Here is a 25,180-nt window from a genome sequence, read left to right as displayed (position 1 = left end):
CTTATGACAGGAAAGTAGGACACACATAGAAGCCATTCCACACTTCTCCAGTGCTTCTATCACAATATATACAATGAAAATAATACATAAAAAATAAATAACATTTAGTAAAAAAAAATATATATACAGTATGTGTGTATATATATATATATTATATATATATATATATACTGTGTATGTGTATATATGTATAGATTATTTATATATATATATATATATATATATATATATAGAGAGAGAGTTTGGATTCAGGAATGGACATAACAGGATACCGAAAAATAAAAGAATAAAAGTTAATATTAAATTAAATCTACAAAACGTCTCATAATCATATTTATCTATTAGCAATTTGAGAATACTGTATATAATTCGAGAGGAAGAGAGGAAAAGCAGCAAAGGGAAATGTATTATATTATATTGGAAGATTATTATTGATCTATAAAGAATTCTAATCCATAACACTTATTAGGTGTTCATAACACTTATTAGGTGTTTACTGATGTATAAAAATTATTCATATAGCTTATAGGAAAAAAGAGGGAGAGGGAAAAAGGGGGGGAAGAGAAGGTGATGATGACCATAAACACAGTAGTGTAAAATGTGATATCTCTACAAGCTAAGAAATTTATGGGACCCTCATGGGGCAAGCCTACCTTTAATCCCTATCTGAAGTGATATTATTGTATATATAATCTAAATGGACCCCCACAAAAACAAAAATAGTATGTATATGTATCTCAAGATCAACCAACTGGACAAACAGCCATTCGGCGAGCAACCAAATCAAATGGATGTTGGGACAAAGGATAGGTGGAACCAAGGTCCCACATCATGCCGATGGGGAACCAAAGTGTCTGATGTGAACTCAATCACCACCCAAGTCATACTATCAACAATGATTAAGCTCATCCATGTCATTGAGGCCATGGGGACTAATGTATTATTGATACCCCTAAATCTATATACCCAAAATGTTGCTGTTTAGCTCTACAAGTCACATAAGAAATAATTGCTTTCTAATCTAATTGTGGTTCCAAAGCACAAAAAGTTATATTATTCAATGAAAAGTATAACATGCTGTGATCTATACAATTAGCGCAAAAAGCAAGTAAATACAAAAGGTACAAGTTGATACATATGCGTGCGCACTGGTCCCAGTATACAGTCGTCTCTCCAGAAGCCTGTGTTCATCCAAGAAGAATGGCTGTATACTATAACCAGCACCCAGGCTATATACCTTACAGAACAAAGAGACTAGTTAACAGATTTCCATTGGGTCTTGCTCCTGGACATTCTGGTATGATGCAGGTAATTGGACAGTTCATACAGTGTCACTAGGGGTATGTCCCAGTTCCTCAGATGTTGCTTTGTGTGGTTTTCCCGCTGAAGAACTGGTTTAGACTAATAAAAGACACTACATACAGACATACATTCTAACCACTAATTTCCTATCTTGCAGATGCATGATGCGATCTCCTTGCCGATAGAACCGGAGATCTGCAAATAAACAGTGATTTAGAATGGTACCAAACATGACTTGTCTTCTAGTCTCTATACCTTAAACATCATATACTTTACATTTCACAACATAAGTATTCGCTAATTAAACCTCTAATATAAAAAGGTTCCCAAGCATTAAGCTTAATAAGTGATTGCATGTGTGAAAGTGAGAATATTGTGTAAAGTCGCTAGTATGCGTTGTGCGTCTATGAGTTTAGTGCTTATCTGTGCTTTGATGAACAGGGCAGCTGTGCGTTGTGCGTCTTGTATATTTTATATGTATAATTTAATGTGCATATAGGTTATGGTAGGACTTTCAACAATATGCGGTAGCAAAGCAGACGCACGACGTTAATAATCAAATATAGCATCACACACAATGGTTTCGTGCTAACGACACAAGATGGCGTCGTCAGGGGCGACACAAAATGGCATTGCCAGATATTACTTTAACATTTGCTCTCAGCCAATCATCCAACTTCCACAGTATCTTACTGGAAAATCCAGAAAGCTTGGCTTTTACAAAGCCTATGTAATCGATCGCCACCTCTTTTAGTGTCTTGTACTTGTTCGATGACCTTTACTGTAATGCCATCAAGGTTATTGTTCTGGCAATAATTGATATGGCGGGGTAGACTTAGTTTTCATCCTATTTAGGATGTTGCTTCTATGTTCTGCAAATCTAATGTGCAGTGGCCTTGTAGTCCTACCTACATACTGTAGGCCACATGCACATTGGATTACATACAGAACATATGACTATTTGCAGTTGAGAAAACTTTCTATAGGGAATTCTTTAGTGTGAAATGATGTTATCTCTGTAGTCTTTCTTGCAGAAAATTGGCAAGTCAGACATCTATTTCCTCCGCACTTAAAGAATCCTCTAGGTTGTGATGGTAACCAAGAGCTAAACTGTTTGGAATCCTCAATTATATGTTTACTGAAGAGACTTGGAGCCAATATACTTTTCAGGCCTGGTGCTTTCCTGTAAACCACTCTATCAAAAGTATTCATGTTTTTTTCTACTATTCTGTCTGATTTTAACAGTAACTAATTTTTAGAAATTATTTTCTTAATTGCATATGCAGAAGTATTATATTGCGTAATTAAGGATACTTGTTTTGTCTCTGTTTCTAGTAGATGTATAATTAGAATCCTTAGACTTGGTTATCTTGATTATTCACTGACTCCAATGTTCTATCCAGTAATTAATGGGGATAACCTTGACGTAAAAATTAATTATTTACAGTGCATCCGGAAAGTATTCACAGCGCTTCACTTTTTCCACCTTTTTTTGTGTAACAGCCTTAATCCAAAATGGAATAAATTCATTTTTGTCCTGAAAATTCTACACACAATACCCCATAATGACGACTTGTAAAAAGTTTTTTTGTGATTTTTGCAAATTTTATATAAAAAAAACAACTAAGAAATCACATGAACATAAGTATTCCAAGCCTTTGCTCAATACTTTATTGATGCACCTTTGGCAGCAAGTACAGCCTCAAGTCTTTTTGAATATGATGCCACAAGCTTGGCACACCTAACTTTGGGCAGTTTCGCCCATTCCTCTATGCAGCACCTCTCAAGCTCCATCAGGTTGGATGGGAAGCATCTGTGCACAGCCATTTTCAGATCTCTCCAGAGATGTTCAATTGGATTCAAATCTGGGCTCTGGCTGGGCCACTCAAGGACATTCACAGAGTTGTCCTGATGCCATTCCTTTAATATCTTGGCTATGTGCTTAGGGTCGTTGTCCTGCTGAAAGATGAACCTTCGCCCCAGTCTGAGGTCAAGAGCGCTCTGGAGCAGGTTTTCATCCATGATGTCTCTGTATATTGCTGCATTCATCTTTCCCTCTATCCTGACTAGTCTCTCAGTTCCTGCCGTTGAAAAACATCCCCACAGCATGATGCTGCCACCACCATGCTTCACTGTAGGGATGGTATTGGCCTGGTGATGAGCGGTGCTTGGTTACCTCCAAACATAATGCCTGGCATTCATGCCAAAGAGTTCAATCTTTGTCTCATCAGACCAGAGAATTTTGTTTCTCATGGCCTGAGAGTCCTTCAGGTGCATTTTGGCAAACTCCAGGTGGGCTGCCATGTGCTTTTTGCTAAGGAGTGGCTTCCGTCTGGCCACTCTACCATACAGGCCTGATTGGTGGATTACTGCAGAGATGGTTGTCCTTCTGGAAGCTTCTCCTCTCTCCACAGAGGAAGCTCTGACAGATTGACCATCAGGTTCTTGGTCACCTCCCCTGATCATTCAGTTTAGACGGCCGACCAACTCTAGGAAGGGTCCTGGTGGTTCCGAACTTCTTCCATTTACGGATGATGGAGGCTATTGTGCTCATCAGGACCTTCAAAGCAGCAGATATTTTTCTGTACCCTTCCCCAGATTTGTGCCTCGAGACAATTCCTTGGACTTCATGCTTGGTTTGTGCTCTGACATGCACTGTCAAGTGTGTGACCTTATATAGACAGGTGTATGCCTTTCAAAATCATGTCCAATCAACTGAATTTACCACAGGTGGACTCCAATTAAGATGTAGGAACATCTCAAGGATGATCAGTGGAAACTGGATGCACCTGAGCTCAATTTTGAGCTTCATGACAAAGGCTGTGAATACTTATGTACATTTAATTTCTTAATTTTTTTTTCTTTTATTAAATTTGCAAAAATCTCAAACTTTGTACACATTGTCATTATCGGGTATTGTGTGTAGAATTTTGAGGACAAAAATGAATTTATTCCATTTTGGAATAAGGCTGTAACATAACAAAATGTGGAAAAAGTAAAGCGCTGTGAATACTTTCTGGATGTACTGTAGTTCTAATGCTTGCTTTTGAAAAGTCTCTATTGTAGAACAGTTTCTCTTAAGATGGAGGAACTAACCCTTAGGGATATTATCCCTCCAGGGTTTGAAATGACTACTAGTATAATTTAGATAGTTACCACAATCAATCTGTTTAACATAGGTGGCAGTTTGAATCTGGCCATCATGGATGGTCAATGCGATATCCAAGAAGTTAATACACTGAGAACTATATTTGCATATGAATCTTAACCCAAAGTGTTTATGATTAAGGTGTTTAACAAAATCTAAATAGATGGTGTGTCCCCATCCCAAAAAAAGCATCTATGTATCCACCATAGAGAACCAGGTGCACCCTGAACTCCTTCCCCCACACGTAGCGATCCTCAAATCTACCCATGTAGAGGTTGGCGTAGCTCGAGGTGAACCTGGTTCCCATGGCAGTACCATGTGTTTGATCGTGCATCAAAAGAAAATAATTTTGTTCTAATATAAACCTAATACTATTTAGAATGAGATCACGTGATATCTCTTCCACTATAGGATCATTACTATTGCGAGGAGTCCTTGTTCATAAGGTATATTCGTAAAAAGGGACTCAACATCACAAGTAAGAAATTGATATGAGTCGTTCCAGACTATAGATTGAATTTGATTATTTGGGACATCTACAACATTACATACATCTTTCACTCCCTCTCTCCACCATAAAGTGAAAGGAAAGGGCGCATGTCTATCTTGGAAGTCAGGATTGGACAGAAAAGACAAAAATAAGGATTTGTGTGCATTGAGATTGTGTTGGTAGTGTAATATATGCCATAATCTCCTTATGGATCCTTATGGGTTTTTTGTCGCACCTCCTGGCTAACATCTGCATCATGCTGGTGTAAGAAGCTAATTAAATTTGCATCAGGCAAAAACTTTATAAATAATTTAATCTGTATATATTGGTATTGTGTATCCAATCCCGCATGTAGTGCAAAACAGATGCGTGATTGTAATAGGTTAAATGCGGATAATTAATTCCCCCATTGTTCCTCATCTGCTGTAGTTTTAAGAGGGCTATTCTAGGACATCTTCCCTTCCACAGGAATTTCCTAAATAAAGCGTTCATTTTTAAAGTGTCTTTATGAGTAAGTAGGAGTGGCAAGAACTGAAATAGATAAAGTAAGCGTGGAAAAATCACCATTTTTATTTGATCTGCCCTGCCTAGGTAGGACAACAGGAGATGACTCCACCACTCCAGCTCTGCCGCAATGGATGAGATTGCCTTGGTAATATTTATCTGATAAAGAGTAGATGGCGACCTCGGTAATTGGATACCAAAATATGTTATGTGAGATTTAGCCCAAGACAATGGAATATGTCTACTCCATACCAGTTGGACCACCACAGGTGTTAAACATAAACCCACAGATTTAGACATGTTTACTTCAAAACCATAAACATTTTCAAAATCATTTAAATTATTTAGAACTGCGGATAGAGAGATTAGATATATACAATAAGACATCGTCAGCAAATGCCATGGGTTGAATCTCGGCACTACCTATTGGGATTTCCCAAAAGAGAGGAGAGGATTGAAGGATCCTAAAGAGGAGATCAATTGCCAATTAAGTAAGGGCGAGAGGGGGCACCCTTGCCGTGTTCCTCTGTTCATTGCTATTGGAGAGCCACACAGGCCATTAACAATTAAAGATGTAGTAGGGAAAGAATAAAAATAGTGGACAAGGCGTATACATGAGGAGTCAAAATCATGCTCTTCAAGAACCCGAAACAGATGGGGCCATACTACGGTGTCAAAAGCCTTGTGAGTATCTAAGCTCAACAACATAGTCAGCATTCAAGGATTAGGAGGCAGGGATCACAGCCGCAAGGGCAGTTCATGTCACCTAGACTATCTTGTAGCCTATTAGCCATTATTTTAGAAAATATCTTGATATCAGTATTTAGTAAAGAAATGGGTCTGTATGCATCTGTTGAAGTGAGATCTTTGCCCAGTTTGGGAATCAGAGTCATATAGGCATTAGTAAAGGAGGGATAAGAAGGGTTATAATGAAAAAGCTTACGAATACTTTAAGTAAGGTTGGCGTGATCTCGTTTTGGAGAAGTTTAATATATGCCCCAGTGTAACCATCAGGACCGGGAGATTTATGCAATGACAGGTTTTTTAATACAGCACTCCAACTCCCAGTTTGTTATACCTGCAGATAAACGATCCTTTTGGGCTTGGGTCAGTTTAGGAAGATTTGCTTCCTCCAGTATTTTAGCTTGTAAGGTTGTGTCTATATTTTTTGCAGCATATAGATCAGTGTTAAACTGAGTAAACTGCTTTAATATGTCAGCAGTGTTAAGGAGGGTTCTGCCAGAGGTCGGATTTCTAATTGCAGAAATAAATGAGTGTTTTCTCCAAGGCCTCCACATCATAGATAGCAGTTTGCCCGCTTTACTGCCCCATCTGTAATAAGTGTGTCTTCTAGACGGTGACTTGCCTGAGAGGTTAGAAATGACTCTAACAACTGTTTGTTTTGTAAATATTGTTCTAGGTTTGAATCAGAGGGGTTAGAATAGAATAGAATTTATTGTCACTACAACATTAAAAAATGCATATGTGAAATTACGGTGCAATACAGTACACTTATGACTCTCATAATAATTTAAAATACAGTGTTAAAGATTCAAGTTGACAATTACAGATGGAAAAAAACTATTACGCAACCTACTGGTTTGGCATCTGAGACACCTATAATGTTTCTTTGAGGGCAAGAGTGGAAAAAGTGATTGGCATGGATGACTAGGATCAGAGATTATTTTATCAGCCTTAGTTCTATACATGATAGGGAGTTATGTGCTCTAGCGTGGTGGGTATAAGATCTATCCATCATGTTTAATGATCCCCTACATGGATCAAATCTTTTAATTCCTAGATACATTGCCAACATTACAAAGATAATCTAGAAGCCAGGGGAGATTTGTCAATGGCTTGATCGTCAGCAGTGTTAAAGTCTCCACCTATGATCAGTGAATATAAAGTACAACTAGCCAACATTTGATTTAAATCAGAAAAAATTCCCCAGGGTTAACATTAGGTGCATAAACATTAACCAAAGTATATCGCGTACCTTCTATCGCCACATCCACCACCATATAATGGCCACCAGGATCGAACACAGAGTCTAAAATAGTGTATCGTAAATCACGATGAAAAAGTACTGAGGTTTTGGGTTTGATTCCCACCATGGCCCTAACTGTGTGAAGTTTGTATATTCTCACTGTGCTTGAGTGGGTTTCCTCCGGGTACTCCGGTTTTCTCCCACACTCCAAAAATATACGGGTAGGTTAATTGGCTCAAAAACATAAAAAATTAAACCTAGTGTGTATGTGTGTGAGCATGTGATAGGGAACATAGATTGTAAGCTCCACTGGGGCAGCGACTGATGTGAATGGCCAACTATTCTATATAAAGCGCTGCGGAATATGTGAGCACTATATAAATAACTGGTAATAAATAAATAAAAAGTGCCACACCACGCAATTTTGAATGATAAGAGGCTTACAGACACTTCCCAACCCAAAAAGCCTGAAAAGTGGAGCCATCTGTGGAATCTGAATACGAATATATTCATTCAGTTGGGCGTCCTTAATAGATTTAGGAATACGAATAAAATGTAAATTACTACGTCTATTTCTATTTTCCAAGTCATCGAGTTTTTCAGACATAGAAAAAAAAATAGTCTGCGTTTGGGATGCAATAGTTGCCTGTAAGGCATTAATGTCATCCACCGTAGTACTAGTTGTTTCAATTCTGGTAGTATTGGCATCTATCTTAGCCAGTGAGGCATCAAGCTGGGCATTAAGGTCTTCAAAACATTTATCCATTAGGGGCATTAGCATTGAAATCATGTATTTGGCATTGTCTGCTGAGGATGGGATTGTTATGCCTGCCAGACCATGACTATGGGTGGAATCATCCCCTACGGATGAGGGGGATGAGGCTGAGGGAGATGGAGGGGAATGGGGATTCAGAGTTTGTGTAGGTGGCCTCTTCCGCACCAGGGCCCTCATTCAGAGCCACTCGCTAGCGGCAGTACGCTCGTTCCGAGCGATGTTCGCACATCTGCGCATGCGTACGGTTTTTAGTACGCATGCGCGAACCAGTCAGTGCGGCCGAAAATCGTTGGTACGCAATATAGCGAGGGCCTGCTATTTTGAGTGACAGAATGAGGCATATGTGGGTGGTAACAGGGGAAGGTGCTTGAAAACGGGGAGTGGAGATCCGAACGCAGGCGTGCTTAAAGGTCAAAACGGGCGTTTTAAGGGAGTGCATAATTAATACAGCAGCGTCATTGACCACGTCACTTGGTTTTTTTTAACTCAGAACTGCTCGCAAAATAGCGGTTGAAAATACCAACCACAGAATAGCGAGCAGTTCATACGCTGTACGATGTACTCGATTAATCTAATAAATAGCGGACATGACGTATGGTGCGTGCGGCCAGGGGGCGTTTTTATCAAATAAACGAGCGTATGTTTTGCTCGCTTGTTCAGACTTAGAGGTGGGAACAGACTGCAATTTGCGAACGGATCATTTGAATAGCCACCCCTTGTTTTTGAACGAACGACCACAAATAGCGAACGGCTCTGAATCAGGCCCCATATCTGTATTGACAGTGCTCGTGAAAAGAGAAGAAAAAAATTATAAAACTTAGACAATAATTAAAGCAATGAATTCTGGACAAAATATCTACATCCCCTTTAAGACCAGTGGTCTTACAGAATGGATATGGCAAAAACTGTCCTCAGCCTTCCAATTTTTAATGGAAACATACAACAAATAGAGAGCCCAGGACCTTTAAACAGCATATGTGTTTCCAGCCAGGAAGAGAGAGAAGGCAGGGGAAGAAGCAAAGGAAAAGATGATAAGATGGCAGGAAAAGGGGAGCTGGGTGGGAATGGGCAACACAGTAGGTAGAGAGAGTCAGAGAAAGGGAGAAGAGAGATATTTAATCAAAAAGAGCAATGGAGAGACACAGACAGTGCTAGTACTTAACAGGCTTGCATCTCGGGGACAGTTAGAGTCCAGTGGCAGCAGGATAAGCAACCAGGTACAGCAAGAGATTCTCTCTGCCTTTCACTACACTCTGAAGCAACAGCGATGGGATGTCAGGCTGTCAGTACCCTGCAGGTCACCAGAGCCAGGATCAGGGGAGCTTCTCCATTACTTAGAAACTAGTGTCCTAATGCAAGTATTGCAGCCACGGCCAGATCCTCAGACTGTGCAGCGTGAAGCAAGGATGGAGAGGTGGTAGTCAGGAGCCTGCAGTATCCTCACCAGATGACCAGCCAGAGGGAGTGCCCGGGGAGATCAGGAAAGAATCAGCTGCAATGCACCATCGGGCAGCCACCATCAGAACTTTCCAGGTGCAGTGGGGACTCAGTACTCCGCTGGAGCCCCACTGTCGGCATTCAATGGACAGCGGAACCGGAGGAGCAACTAGAAGGACAGCAAAAGGAGACCTCCGGCCAGCAGCCACAGATACGTCTCAGGCAGTGATAGGGTTGGAATACTCCAGGGATCCACATAGAAGGCAAACAGGTCAGGAGGAAAATCAGATGCGCCTGCCACAACTAGCCTTCAGGCATCCACCATCAACCACCATCGCAGAAGCCAGATAGAGAGGGGCTCCCGCCTGGGGCTTCAGGTAAGTAACTCGGAAAGAGAAAGTCAGTTCATCGGGGCATGTCCCGGCAGGGAGTAGTGCAGATAATAGCTGGCAACAGGGAACCCACCACCTGGATGGATGCCGGACCGGAGCAGAAGGAGACACTAGGAGGTAGATGTATTGATTAGAAGAGGGACCCAGCAGCCAAGTCACGGCCAGGAGATCCAACAGTGCATGACAGCCACCCATTCTGGAGCAGCAGGAGGCAATGTTGATATGTGAGATGGTAAATAAGCCCTGGTTTTTCAGCTCACCCTTACCACTGGGGAGGCTGCCAACACAGTGCTAGGACTCAAAGGGTTAGGGAGGCCAGTGTGTCAAGAGCAACCCCTGGGAATACATGTGTCTGGATGGTTAGGGAAACAGGTAGTTAGCCAGAAATCCTCAACATCATTTGGCAATAGGCAGCTATAGCTCCGCTCCAACACCCACGCCAATCTTTGTGCCAAAACCTGGTGGTCATGCAGGCCACCACATTAAATGGCCAGACTCCTGTGAATAAATTATGTCCCGAGGCAATGTTGAATCCAGGACAATCCTCACAATTTATTCCACACAGTGCTATATAGATTGGCCCCAAATGAGCCAGAGAAGTGGAGGATTAAAGTTGATTTTAGGTGTTGCACTCGGGAGCTGCTAAAAAGTGGCCATACTAGGGTGCCCACCAGAAGTCTATTTTTAACAATTTAAAAAAAATGCAAAGTGAGTGAACAGAAGAGAAATCAAAATCAAATCAATATTTGGTGTTACCACCTTTTGCCTTTATTGATACTGGATTTAAACCTCTATACGATCCTGCCTATACCTTCTAAACCTCTATACAATTCTGCCTATACCTTCTAAATCCTGCCTATACCTTCTAGAATTGTCGCTATTTAGCGTAATGAGTCATATAGTAAATAAATGCCTTCAGACTTTGAATGTGTTTCCAAAGCACAAAAAGTTATTATTCAACATAAAAACAGATAGTTACACGCTGCGATCTACAGACAATTAGCACAAATAAATCATACAGACCCAAGGTACAGTTGTTACATATGCTTGCGCTCTGGGACCAGATACCGGCATCAGCAAGAAACCTCCGTCAACAGCATCAGCAAGAAGACTCCCGGTTGGGGTCAGAGAGCGCACATATATACTCTTACAGGGATAGGCAGTACAATAGGCAAGTTTGGCATGATTCCATTGGTTCTCCGTCACGATGCTTCTGTTACAGGACAGTTAACAGGTCAATTCAAATGGACACAGGTCAGCCTCCGACAGCCTTTTGTCTCCTTTTTCCCGCTGCATGCAAATCTAAGCTGCTAATATCACAGAGTACATTTTAATGTTTTAACTCTCTATAGTCCATAGTTTGCAGATGCATGTTCCGATCTTCTCACCGATTGTACCGGAAATCTGTTGAGACAGAGTAGATCAGTACAACACCAAACACGGTCCGTTTATCATGTACTAAACCTTATTTGCAGAAAACAGTCATTTCTTTACATGATGGCATTGTGAATGAATCGCATAATAATAACCCTTTTGCGCTACGGAACTATTGCTTTAAGTCTATGTATGCAAGGGAAAACAATGCTAAATAGCGTTGTGTGTCTGGGAGTCTGTGGGGTACTTAGCGAGCAGCACTAGGCTGGAAAGGTATCTTTGAGTGTGTGGGACTAAGTCAGTATTGGTTGTGTGGGGATTGTATAAAGTGTTCTAATGCGTTTCAGATGCACAGCACAGTTTAACTTTATTGCACTCTCTGCGCTATGAGATTTGTGTTAACCTCGCGGCTAGGTGTTTTACTGAGAGTGCAGGGAGAACAGCACTAACTAGCGCTGTGTAAGTGTTGCAGTGTGTTGGAATGTTATTCTTAGGTGTTTTGACTACTGGCAGTATGATTTTGAGAAGGATTAATAAAAGTGTTCTCATGCTAATCATTAGCTATTTTGCGTTGTGCACTGTTTAACATCGTGTGTATGTGTTAATGTGAATGCAGGGAAAACACCACTAATTTGCTACTATTTTGTGCTGTTGATATTTAAGTCTGCGGTGATTTTAATATGTTGGAAAGTCATTTTTATGTATGTTAAACACTGTAGGTATGTGTTTGGGGAAGATTGTTAAAAAGCTGGCCGTGCTATTTATTAGCAATTTAGCGTTGTGTTTTGTGTACTATGTGGTTTTGACAAAATGGCGCTGTGTGACCTATTTCTAAGATGGAGTCTTGTCGCCATTCTCAAGATAGCGTCGCTCCGATCTAATTTTAAACTGATCCTGTCTCGGCCAATTATCCGGCTTCGACACCTTCAAAACAGCATCAGTTCTGCTAGATACAAAATCCCTGACTTTGTGGAAGTGTAAGATTATAATCAGGTGTATGATTACCCTATCATTCCAAACAGGTGATATTGATTATCATTTTCATATGTATGTTGAAACACAATCATTAACTGAAACAGAAACAGCTGTGTAGGAGGCTTAATTCTGGGTGAGGAACAGCCAAACTCTGCTGCAAAGGTGAGGTTGTGGAATTCAGTTTCATGTCACAGGTCATACACCATGGCAAAACTGTGCACAGCAACAAGACAGAAAATAGTTATACTGCATCAACAAGGTCTCTCACAGGCAAAGATTTCAAGACAGACTGGGGTTTCAAGATGTGCTGTTCAAGCTCTTTTGAAGAAGCACAAAGAAATGGGCAATGTTGAGGACCGTAGATGCAGTGGTCGGCCAAGGAAACTTAATGCATCAGATGAAAGACACATCATGCTTCCCTTCGAAATTGGAAGATGTCGAGCAGTGCCATCAGCTCAGAACTGGCAGAAACCAGTGGGACCCAGGTACACCCATCTATTGTTTGGAGAAGTCTGGCCAGAAGTGGCCTTCATGGAAAACTTGCGGCCAAAAAGCCATACCATTGATGTGGAAACAAATCCAAGCGACTGAACTATGCACAAAAACATAGAAACTGGGGTGGATTAACGGTGTCCTCAATGCTGAGAAATACAGGCATGTACTTATCCATCATATATTACTATCAGGGAGGCATCTGATTGACTCCAGATTTATTCTGCAGCAAGACAATGACCCCAAACATACAGCCAATCCATTAAGAACTATCTTCAGCGTACAGAAGAACCAGGAGTCCTGGAACTGATGATATGGCCCCCACAGAGCCCTGATGTCAACATCATCGAGTCTTTCTGGGATTACATGAAGTGACAGAAGGATTTGAGCAAACCTAAATCCACAGAATATCTGTGGTTAGTTCTCCAAGATGTTTGGAACAACCTTCCTGCAGAGTTCTTTCAAAAACTGTGTGCATGTGTACCTAGAAGAATTGATGCTGTTATATATGAATATATTATATTTTGTGACAAAGAGGGTTCTCTGCCATGTTATGCTATAAAGAACATGACTCATTCCCTGGAACATAGAGTAGTTGGGGTAAAGATGCTGTTCCCTGCTGGATACCTTTACAACATAGGGTGCAGCACATGGGTTTGTTTATTTTTGTGTGTGTGTGTGTGTGTGTGTGTGTGTGTGTATGTGTGAAGCATAAAGGATTCTGGGATTCAGTGGGAAGGTGTTCCAAATGCTGAATTAGTTGGCCAGGTGATAGAGAGCTGCTAATGTTTAGCTTAGTGTCAGCCATATGCTGGATGTAAATGTACTGATATAACATTTTGCATCAGTAAAAAGCCATCTAACAAAGACAACTGCTGTCACGTGTGTTCTTTGTAAGGATAATCTTACAAAGTGGTGTCAAATTTTGCTAGCAGCTATTCACGAGGCAGAGACCAGATGCTGTATCGTTGGGTCGGTTACTGAGGTTAACCAGCCTGTAAAAAAAACAAAAAATGGTTTATTTGCAAATGTATGAAGTGTATGCTGTGTTATTTGTGAAGAGAAACAAATGTATACACAGTGTGATTATTTCCAAGCTAAATCAACTGTTTCTGAAAAGGTCTTTATCTGGCTGAAAAGCACCAAATGTGTTTGCTCAGCAAACCCAGATGTTCGCAGTTGCTGAGGCACAGGTGGAGAGCAACAAATTGTTGTGGGCAGAGCTCAGTCAGCTGCGACTTGGTGAATACAATTCTGCCATGATCAGACTATGACACCATCAGATGATGTTGAGGCATTTTTGTTGTCCTTTGACAGGATGGCAACGCTATATGCACAACAAGCTTATGTGAATATGCCTGAAGCCCAGGTGGTAAATTATCGACGGCTAAAAACTGCAATTCTGGTGCGAATAGGAGTGGCAAGGCCTGGGAAGGCACAGTGTTTATTGGACTTGCTTATTAGGCCAGGGGCCGCAATGATATTGGAAATCCTAGCAATTGACGATTGTGCACGGAATCTAAACCGGGAACTGTAGAAATGGGTCCTGCAGAGCGATTCTCAACCGTTTCAAGAACCGCCGACAATTATTGATCACTATTATGCGCTGGAGAAAGCAGATGGACACAAATCGGTGGATTGTTCGGTGGGGTAACTAGACCCCACGTTCCCTGTTTGTTTGACCATGTCCTCATCCATAGGTAGCCCATTGCAGTTCGGGGTGACCATTCTGATATGACAACAGGTAGTATTGGCATTAGTGAATTTGGGCAGTGAAGCCACCCTGGTGTCCAGTGTGTCCACATACCAAATATTATACTACAGATAGGAAAATAAATTTAGATAAAGTGCCCAAGTTCGCTGAAACTCTGCCTACCTCCTGTCCATCATTCTGGGGTTGGCCCAAATTGGCTCCTGCATCCATGTCCTTCTGCTGTGAACACTGCTCTGATGCCGGTGATAGTGTTTCACGTGTTTCCGGTTATTGCATTGTCTCCCATATCCAGTCACATATCCAGTCCTCCTGCTTATCTTGTATACCTGCCATTTGTGTCAACTAGGTGGCACGGTTCGCTGACTATCTACCTACCATTTGTGTCATCCAGACGTCACAGGCCACACTCCAGCGTCCTCAGTACGCAAGTCAGCGTACTCACTCTTGTGTCAACCCGGTGGCACAGACCGCACGCCAGTGTCCTCAGTACACAAACCAGTATACTCGCGCTTGTGTCAACTCTGCGGCAAAGGTCACACTTCAGCACCGGCGGCTTCTATCAACTCGGTGGCACAAGTCACAATCCAGTGTATTGTATGCAGGCCAGCGTACTTCCTGCAGTTTTCTGTTACAGCAGACAGCCAAGTCTCTTCCAGCCCTCAAGTCTACTACCGGCCCAAAGACCGCATCTCATCTTACTGGCCCAAAGCCACAGCCAGCCAAGGCACCTCCAGCCCTCAAGGCTGCTACCGGCCCAAAGGCCACATCTCATCTTACTGGTCCACAGGCCACAGCCAGGCAAGGCATTTCCAGCCCCCAAGGCTGCTACCGGCCCAAAGGCGGCATCTCATCTCACTGGCCCACAGGCTTCAGCCACTCTAATCTCATCAGCTGTTTAAGCTGCTACACAGCAGCAGCTAGCCAAGGTAATTCCAACCCTCAAGGCAGTTACGAGACTATAACCTACTAAGTCATACCAGAGGCTTAACAATAAGGTAATGGCACATTGTTTGGTGCTAGATTACTTAACTGCAAAGTAAGGTGGTATGTGTATTGTAGTGGACACTCCTTGTTGTAATGGAAATCCCAATGCCTATCATTAGCCCCACTACAAAATACCGACACCCAGCACCCCGAATGAAGGTAAGCCGGGTATCTTAGCATCTAGCCGCAGTGAGGGTGGGAAGGCTAGGTTTAGGGACCCCTGGGGGGACTTATGGATAGACACCCCCCAGGAGGGTAATTGTAGGGAAAGGGGGGTTAGGTTTAGGTACCACTAGGGGGTGTTAGGGTTAGGTACCCCCATGGGATGGTTAGGTTTAGGGTATGGGAGGGGGGTTTTGTGTAGCCACTAATGGGGGGGAAGGTTAGGGATAGGCACCACTAAGGAAGGGTTAGGGGGGGAGGGTTAGGTTACTTACCAGTCCCAGTCAGGAATTAGGTCCGTCGGGGTTCCGCTGTTGGTATTTGATCCGGTGGCTATTCAGCCGCTGGCATTAAATACAGATTCCATTGTAATTATATTAATCTAACCTATTAAATAGTGCTATAGAAGATCATTTAAGTCAGGAACAAAAATTGTTTATATGCTTGTATGAACCCACCTCATTGACCTTAGGATTTGTGATGATGGATTGCAAGACTTTTGCAAACATTGGTATATATAGTAATACAGTGGGTATAGGAATATTCATTGTTATCAAGATACTAATAAAATGTTTCTCTTGTATGGGTCAGTAAAGGTTTTACCCTTTTTAAGGTAAAAAATAACAAATACTGTATTGTGATAGCCAGGAGTGGATTGTGATAGCCATGAAGTGAACATTCACTGATTATGAGCTGACATATACAGATTGTTGTTTTTAAGCCTGAACAGAGTAAATAACCCTGTCTTTTAGTCTGAACATGGTAAATAATGTTATATCTGACACTCTTTGTGTGTTTTGTACCCATGTAAATTCTGTAGTAAATTGGTCTATGGGGCTAATGTCTTTAGACTGTGTATAAAGGATGTCTGTGTTAACTATACAATGGCCTTATCTGCAACCATGGTGCCATGGTGTCCATAGTCTACTGATTATTCACACAGGTGTCTGATCTATTACAACAAGCGCTCACTGGACTGTAATCCTTAATATAAAATTGAAGCTAATTAATCCATATTTCTTCATAACTGTTTTGGCTTCCTCATTTCTACTGATACATTATATTAACTTGGACCAAAGAACAATACTTAATGTGTGCACTGGTAACAACTATACTGTTCAATGGATTCAAATGTAACTGGTATGCTATCTCTTATCTTAACAAAACTACAGTAAAACTAAACTATATACTGTATATAAAATTACTTTTCATATAAAATGTTGTGCACAGCAAAAACTGAAAACAGGCTTTATACTGTAGAAGATGCAATTATAAAAAAATATAATGAAAACAAAGTGACTGAACAGGCAACATAGAGATATATTTCTATATCGATAGAATCAGAATATTGATAGATATTGGGCAGTACTGACGGTGTAATGGTTAGCATTACTTCCTTACAGTACTGAGGTCGAGGGTTTTATTCCCACTATGGCCCTAACTGTGTGGAGTTTGTATATTCTCCCTGTGCTTGCGTGGGTTTCCTCCAGGTGCTCTGGTCTTTGTCACAAGTCGCCGCTGCATCTTGTCTGACAATTTGTGCTCCAGGTGATTCTCTCAGGCCCATCGCTAGGAGACAAGGATGCTGGGCTGCCGCTCCACAAGGTCTCTGCTCTGATGCTGGCTATAGCGTTCATTACGTAGCTTCCGGTTCCTGTGAGTGGTTCATGCTCCTGTGTTTTCCAGCTCTTCATGTCCAGTATGTATCTATTGCCTCTGCCATACTCCAGTGTCTGTGTGGACTTCCTGCAAGTAAAACCATAGAAGTGTCTGATGCACTTCAGTCTCTGTGTGGACTATCTGTTTGTACATCGCGGCAGTCTCAGCCGCACTCCCGTGTCTTTGTGGCCATTCAGCTAATAACACCCCAGCTGTTTCTGCTTCACTTCAGTGTCTGTGTGCACTATCTGCAATTAACATCTCAGCAGTCTTTGCCGCATTTCAGCTTCTGTGTGGACTTTCTGCTAATAACTTCACAGCAGTCTCTGCTGCACTTCAGCATCTGTGTGGATTGTCTACAACCAGCCAAGTACTTATCTGCCCACAAGGCTGCAACTAGCCAAGTTCATATCAGCCCACAAGGCTGCAAGCAGCCAAGTACATATCAGCCCACAAGGCTGCAACCAGCCAAGTACATATCAGCCCACATGGCTGCAGCCAGCCAAGTACTTATCAGCCCACAAGGCTGCAACCAGCCAAGTACATATCAGCCCACAAGGCTGCAGCCAGCCAAGTACTTATCGGCCCACAAGGCTGCAACCAGCCAAGTACATGTCAGCCTACAAGGCAGCAACCAGCCAAGTACTTATCAGCCCACAAGGCTGCAACCAGCCAAGTACATGTAAGCCCACAAGGCTGGAACCAACCAAGTACTTATCAGCCCACAAAGCTGCAACCAGCCAAGTACATATCAGCCCACAAAGCTGCAACCAGCCAAATACATATTAGCCCATAAAGATGCAACCAACCAAATACATATCAGCCCACAAGGCTGCAACCAGCCAAGTACTTATAAGCCCACAAGGCTGCAACTAGCCAAGTTCATATCAGCCCACAAGGCTGCAACTAGCCAAGTACATATCAGCCCTCAAGGCTGCAACCAGCCAATATCAGCCCATAAGGCTGCAATCAGCCGAGTACAAAATACAAATCAGCCCTCAAGGCTGCCACTTGGCCATCAGGCCACATTCCAGTCAAGTTCCCTCCAGTCCTCAAAGTTTCTTTATCAATCGACTCCTTATCAATTGACTCCTCAAAGCTTCTTTATCAATTGACTCTTTATCAATTGACTCCTCATTGCTTCTTTACCAATCGATTCACAGCTCTTATTATGAGCTTTTTATTCCTGATAAACCATTCAACTGTGAATCTTCCCAGAGATTCATAACAGGTTTCCTCCCACATTCCAAAAATATACTGGTAGGTTAATTGGCACCCCAAAAAAATTAACTGTAGTGTGTGTGAGCATGTGATAGGGAACATAGGCCCCCATTCAGACCCGGTTGCAAGCGCTGAGCACACACAAGCGGGTCAATGTTTAGGCCCTGCGCACGCACAGCGGCTGCACTGCGTGTGCGCAAGCCCCAGAGCAAGAGAGAGAATTTCTCTCGCTCTGGAGCTCACTACAAAAGGGGCGGCTGTCGATGTTGCTCCGCAGCTCGACAAGTTTTGTAGGCATGGTGGGGGGGTGGCTTCACAAACAGAGGCGTTCCTTAAGGAATGCCTGCCGTTTTGTGGGCGGCCGCACTGACATCAGCAGTGATGTCAGTGGGGAGCTTCCTGCTCGATCAGAGCAGGAAGCTCCCTGGGGCTTGCAGTGGCCGAGACCCAACCTTAGGGTCTTGTCGCAAGACCCAATGGTCGCGATGGTCTTGACCATCGCGACCATCAACCTGATCGGTCGCTAAAGCTGTGGGTGGTAACTCACAGCTTAGCTAGCGACCAGGAGGCCACACTTCAAACCGCAAGTGGCCGCCTCTGAATGAGGGCCATAGATTGTAAGCTCCACTGGGGCAGGGACTGATGTGAATGGCCAAATATTCTCTATAAAGCGCTGTGGAATATGTGTGCGCTATATAAATAACTGGTAATAAATAAATAAAGATATAGTATAAATTCTCTTTCCTCACTATATACTGTAGATGTATGATGGTACAGCAGACAATATTTAATGCAGTGCAGTCACTTTAGTTAGACTTTAGAACCCCTTCAGGTGGTGCTTTATTTAGGAGAAGTTTAACACAGTGGGCTCCAGTGGGAGTGGTGTACACACTTTCCAGACTTCTGTCTTATAGTCAGTGAAACAGACACCGTCACAACAGCAAGCTGAGTATGAGCCTAATCCACTTCCCTGTCAGGGACGGTAACCTTGTTTTGAGTCAATCACTTGTTACATTCCTGTGGCAGCTCCAGCCTTAATTCTTCAGCTCTGTATTATACTTTATTCACTGAATTGTTAAAGCTTATGAAGTACAATTTTGGCATATGAGTGGTATATGTACACACAACCCTATTAAACAGGATTGTGCTCAGTTCTATTACACATAATAATTCATGAGTCATATGGTTTTATAGAGCTCCATATATGTAACCAACATTCTTCATGATAGTGTCCATTAAGCATATATATATATATATATATATATATATATATATATATATATACTTGGCCCACTCTTTCTGAAGGTTTGTTATAATGGCTGCTGATCTATGTGAAATGTATGTGAAAAAAGCATAAATACTAATTTAATACAAAGTATTGAAGAAAAAACTAAAGTCATGTGTGTGACCTTTGAAACGGGGGAAAAGGCAATTATACATATTGGGGTATCAGGAAGATAAATTGGACAGCAACGTATTGCAGAACATCTCTGAAATGGCATTAAAAGGAGAGGTAATCATCATGGGGTGGACTTTATTCAACCTGACGTAAACTGGGACAGGGTCTTCTGCGTGTACCACTAGAAATTGGGACATCTGATTTCCTTGCAGGGAGCATCCATCAAGCAATTGGTGAGGGAGCCCACTTGCAAAGATGCAATACTAGACTTAATACTTAAACAAGGAGACAGAATATCTGATGTAAATGTTGGTGAGAACCGAAGGTTCAGTAAACATCAAGCGTATGGTTTAGTATTGTTGTATACCATATATAGTAGGCTTGGGTATACATTTTCTAAAGGCCCCAGGCTACAGGGTGCAATTTTTTACACAATTGGCCGTTTTTGATCGATTGGAATGACCAATCGTGTTAAAAGTGCCATGTGTGGAGATGATCACGATGGCGATGTACACCCCCACCGTCGTACATCATAGTCGCTGATCACTTGAAAGATTTTGACCTATCGTACACAATTTGACACAATCGTACCATGTGTGTGCATGATGAAGGATGCGATGTACGATGGTAGATTTGTTGACAATCTAGATAGATAAAGTTGTATACTGCGCTCAGCTCTGATCTAAGGGCCTGATTCAGAGCCGCTCGTAAGCGGCCGTTCGTTCGTTCCGACCAATGTTCGCACAACTGCGCATGCGTACGGATTTTAATACGCATGCGCGAACCAGTCAGTGCGGCCGAAAATCGTGTGCTCGCTAAATAGCGAATGCCTGCTATTTTGAGTGACAAGAGGAGGCGTTTATGGGTGGTAACAGGGGACGGTGCTTGAAAACGGGGAGTGGAGATCCGAACGCAGGCGTGCCAAACGGTCAAAACGGGCGTTTTAAGGGTGTGCATAATTAACAAAGCAGCGTCATTGACCATGTCACTTGGTTGTTTTATAGTCAGAACTGCTCGCATGATTGTGGTAGGAAAAACCAACCACAAGAATAGTGAGCAGTTCATACGCTGTCCGATGTACTCGATTAACCTAATAAATAGCGGACATGACGTTTGATGCGAGCGGCCAGGGGGCGTTTTTTTCAAAAGTACGTTCGCATGTTTTGTTCGGTCGTTCAGACATAGAGGCGTGAACAGACCGCAAAGAGCGAACGGTTAATTTAAATAGCCAGCCCCTTTTTCTGGACGAGCGAGCGCAAATAGCGTCCAGCTCTGAATCAGGCCCTAAGTCTGTTTCAATATACACTAGTCTTATTAATGAGTAAATGAATATGTAGGTAAATAAATGCTTTAATGATAAACAGACAAAATTGGACTAATTGATTAAATGAATTAATACACGTAGCACATACAAATCGAATCGAATTGAAATATCAAATTACACGTAGCACATACAAAACTAAATTAAATTAATTGAAATATCAATTGTCAGATTGGCACACAAATTAATGTATACAGAGGAGAACAGTATCAGAAATCTGCTGATTGTAGAAGTGAGTCAAAGTCCTTTGTTAATTGAATTGTAAGTATGGGTCAAAATCCGGAAAAAGTCAATACATGAAAGGAGGGGATTCCTGGTATGTGGAGAATGCAGGGGAAATGCAGGGAAAATGCAGGGAAAAGACTTGTAAGCAGAATGATGATGGTACCAGTGGCATCCCGCTGATACCTGACAATACAGTTCTGGTGCTGGTGCTGAGATGCCCAGGGTAAGCTTCTTGAGGAAGGGAGTACGGACTGGTCGGCAAGTGAGGCGTTATTCTCAAAACGTCTTGGCACTCCCAGTGCAGATGCTAGCAGTACGCCTGGACCCAGGCGCCTGCCAGCATTGACTCCGGAGTGGCTGCTACGTTGGTGGGGAGGGATGTTATGGTTAGGCTGTGTAGAGCCGATTACCATACACCCCCTCCACACTAGAGACTTACCTTCCTGTTTATTGCCGCTGTCCGCTCTTCCCTCCGGCCGGCTGTTCTTGCTTGTAGTATGCGTCCTTCCTTCTCCTTGTGTAGTTTCACTGGCTTGGTCACATGTGGCAGTCTTCTCCTCTGTCTGTTACTTCTGGGTTGTGATCACGTGATAGTGATTGAGCCGCAGCTTGGTGGGTCCTTAAATCAGCAGTATTAGTAAATAAAGATCTCCAAAATGTAGTAATTGAATCTTAATGTTCCCAATGCGTTTCAGCCAGGTTTGGCCTTTTTCGAGGAGGTTTGTGTGAATATTGGAAGTCATATTCTATGGGTTTATATGGAGGGGATTCTTCTCATGGATTGGTTGTATGCAAATTGGGTTCGTTGTGATTGGTAATTCCATTAGTTCCTACTTCTTGATGGACAGGGTTATTAGCCAATTGCATACTGTGCAAAGGCTGCATGATATAAGTACCTTACTGATTGTCTATATGGGCATGTTGATTACACATTTAAGTAAATAAAATAATAATAATAATAAATATAAATAATGGTAATAATAATAATAATAAATAATAAACGTAAAAATAAAAATAATAAATAAATAAATGAAAATAAGAAAATATAGATCAATATAAATAAAAATAAATCTAAAGATACAAAAATAAAAACTAGATAAATATATGGATAGAAAATTTAATAAATGTATGTGCCGTATATACACTTTATTATCTCAATAAATGATAGTTGTGATACATATTGCATTGTGCACAGATGTATACATACCCAAATATACATATATAAACAAATACACATGCATATATACATATGAACATCAGCATATGCACACGTGTGCATGATAGTATAATCTAAACCAAGAATTGATCCTTATAGTCTCACAGAAAAATGAAGATAATGTATGTGAAAATCATTGCTGTTGTGTTCAAAGGGGTGGGACATATCGTCTTTTGTGTGAGGATCTTAGGTAATTTCTTACATATTATAGATTTTATTTCATTATCCAGATTGTGTCCTTTGGGAACGAATGTGTTAAGTTCGTACATCCATTTCAGCTCCCTGATGTTGATTTTCTGTACATAATTGCCACCTCTCCAATTTGATATGACTTCTTCTATTCCTAGAAATTTAGGGTCACTATTGTGGCAGATAGTGAAATGGTTTGAAAGATTATGCTCTACAACTCCTTTCTTGATGTTCCTGATATGTTCATTTATTCGTATTTTCAAAGGTCTTGTTGTCCTCCCAATATCTTGGTTGCGGCATCCACATTCTAGTAAATAAATTACCCCTTTACTATGGCATGTGATTCTGTTTGTTATTGGATATTCCTGTCCTGTATTATTTGATTTAAATGTAATGTGGGTTTAGTTGCTGTTTGTCCCATATTATTGCAACCTATGCATACCCCACAATGGAAGAATCCTAAATTGGGTGTGCTGTTATCAATGCTGGTTTGTCTTGATTTCTTGTTTCTGTGTTTTTCTGGTTTTTGTCATGTCTGTAGTAGGGGTGTGCACCGGCCACTTTTCGTGTTTTGTGTTTTGGTTTTGGATCTGGATCTTTCTTCGTGTTTTGGATCTGGATTGGTTTTGCCAAAACCACCCTTCCGTGTTTTGGGTTCTGGGTTTTGTGTTTTGGATCTGTATTTTTTTTTAAAAAAGCATAAAAACAGCTAAAATCACAGAATTTGTAGGTTTTTCTGCTCCTATGCTATTATTAACCTCAATAACCTTAATTTCCACTCATTTCCAGTCTATTCTGAACACCTCACACCTCACAATAGTGTTTTTATGTCCAAAACGTTGCACCGAGGTAGCTGGATGACTATGCTAAGCGACACGAGTGGGCGGCACAAACACGTGACCCATCTAGGCGTGAAACTGCAGTGGCAGACAGGATGGCAGTTTGAAAAACTAGGCCCCAAACTGTACATAATGCAAAGAAAAAAAAGAGGTGCAAGATGGAATTGTCCTTGGGCACCCACCCTTATGTTGTATAAACAGGACATGCACACTTTAACAAACCAATCATTTCAGCGCCAGGGTCTGCCACACAACTGTGGCTGAAATGATTGGTTCGTTTGGGCCCCCACAAAACAAGCTGGCAATTAATGTGTCCCTGCACAAACTGGCTCTATGGAGGCAAGATGTCATCCTCATCCTCCTCATCCACCGATTCCTCACCCTCTTCAGTGTGTACATCCTCATCCTCACAAAGTATTAACTCGTCCCCACTTGAATCCACCACCACAGGTCCCTCTGTACCTTCTGGAGGCTGGTCTCCCTGGAAGAGCTGATAATTCATTTTGATGAACATCATCTTCTCCACATTCTGTGGAAGCAACCTCCTACTCCTTTCGCTGACAAGGTTCCCGGCTGCACTAAACACTCTTTCGGAGTACACACTGGAGGGGGGGCAACTCAGGTAAAATAGAGCCAGTTTGTACAGGGGCCTCCAAATTGCCTCTTTTTCCTGCCAGTACAGGTATGGACTGTCTGCCATGCCTACTTGGATGCTGTCACCGATGTAATCCTCCACCATTCTGTCAATGGTGACAGTATCATATGCAGTGACAGTAGACATGTCAGAAATTGTTGCCAGGTCCTTCAGTCCGGACCAGATGTCCAAACTTGGTCCTGCCTGCCCTGCATCACCGCCAGCGGGTTGCTTAGGATACCTAAGTTTTTTCCTGGCAGCCCCAGTTGCAGGAGAAAATGAAGAAGGAGCCGTTGACGTGTCACGTTCCGCTTCAGCTGACAGTGTGTTCACCAGCAGGTCTTTGCACCTCTGCAGGCTTGTGTCGGCCGGAAAGAGAGACACCACATAGGCTTTAAACCTAGGATCGAGCACGGTGGCCAAAACGTAGTGGTCTGATTTCAACAGATTGACCACCCTGGAATCCTGGCAAAGCGAATGAAGGGCTTCATCCACAAGTCCCACATGCCGAGCGGAATCGCTCCGTCTTAGCTCCTCCTTCACTTTCTCCAGCTGCTTCTGCAAAAGCCTGATGAGGGGAATGACCTGACTCAAGCTGGCAGTGTCTGAACTGACTTCACGTGTGGCAAGTTCGAAGGGCTGGAGAACCTTGCACAACACGGAAATCATTCTCCACTGCGCTTGAGTCAGGTGCATACCCCCTCCTTTGCCTATGTCATAGGTGGATGTATAGGCTTGTAT

The sequence above is a fragment of the Taudactylus pleione genome, unplaced genomic scaffold (assembly GCF_031769625.1).
Source record: "Taudactylus pleione unplaced genomic scaffold, aTauple2 ptg001800l, whole genome shotgun sequence".
Taxonomy (NCBI): domain Eukaryota; kingdom Metazoa; phylum Chordata; class Amphibia; order Anura; family Myobatrachidae; genus Taudactylus; species Taudactylus pleione.
This window is presented reverse-complemented; position numbering follows the sequence as displayed.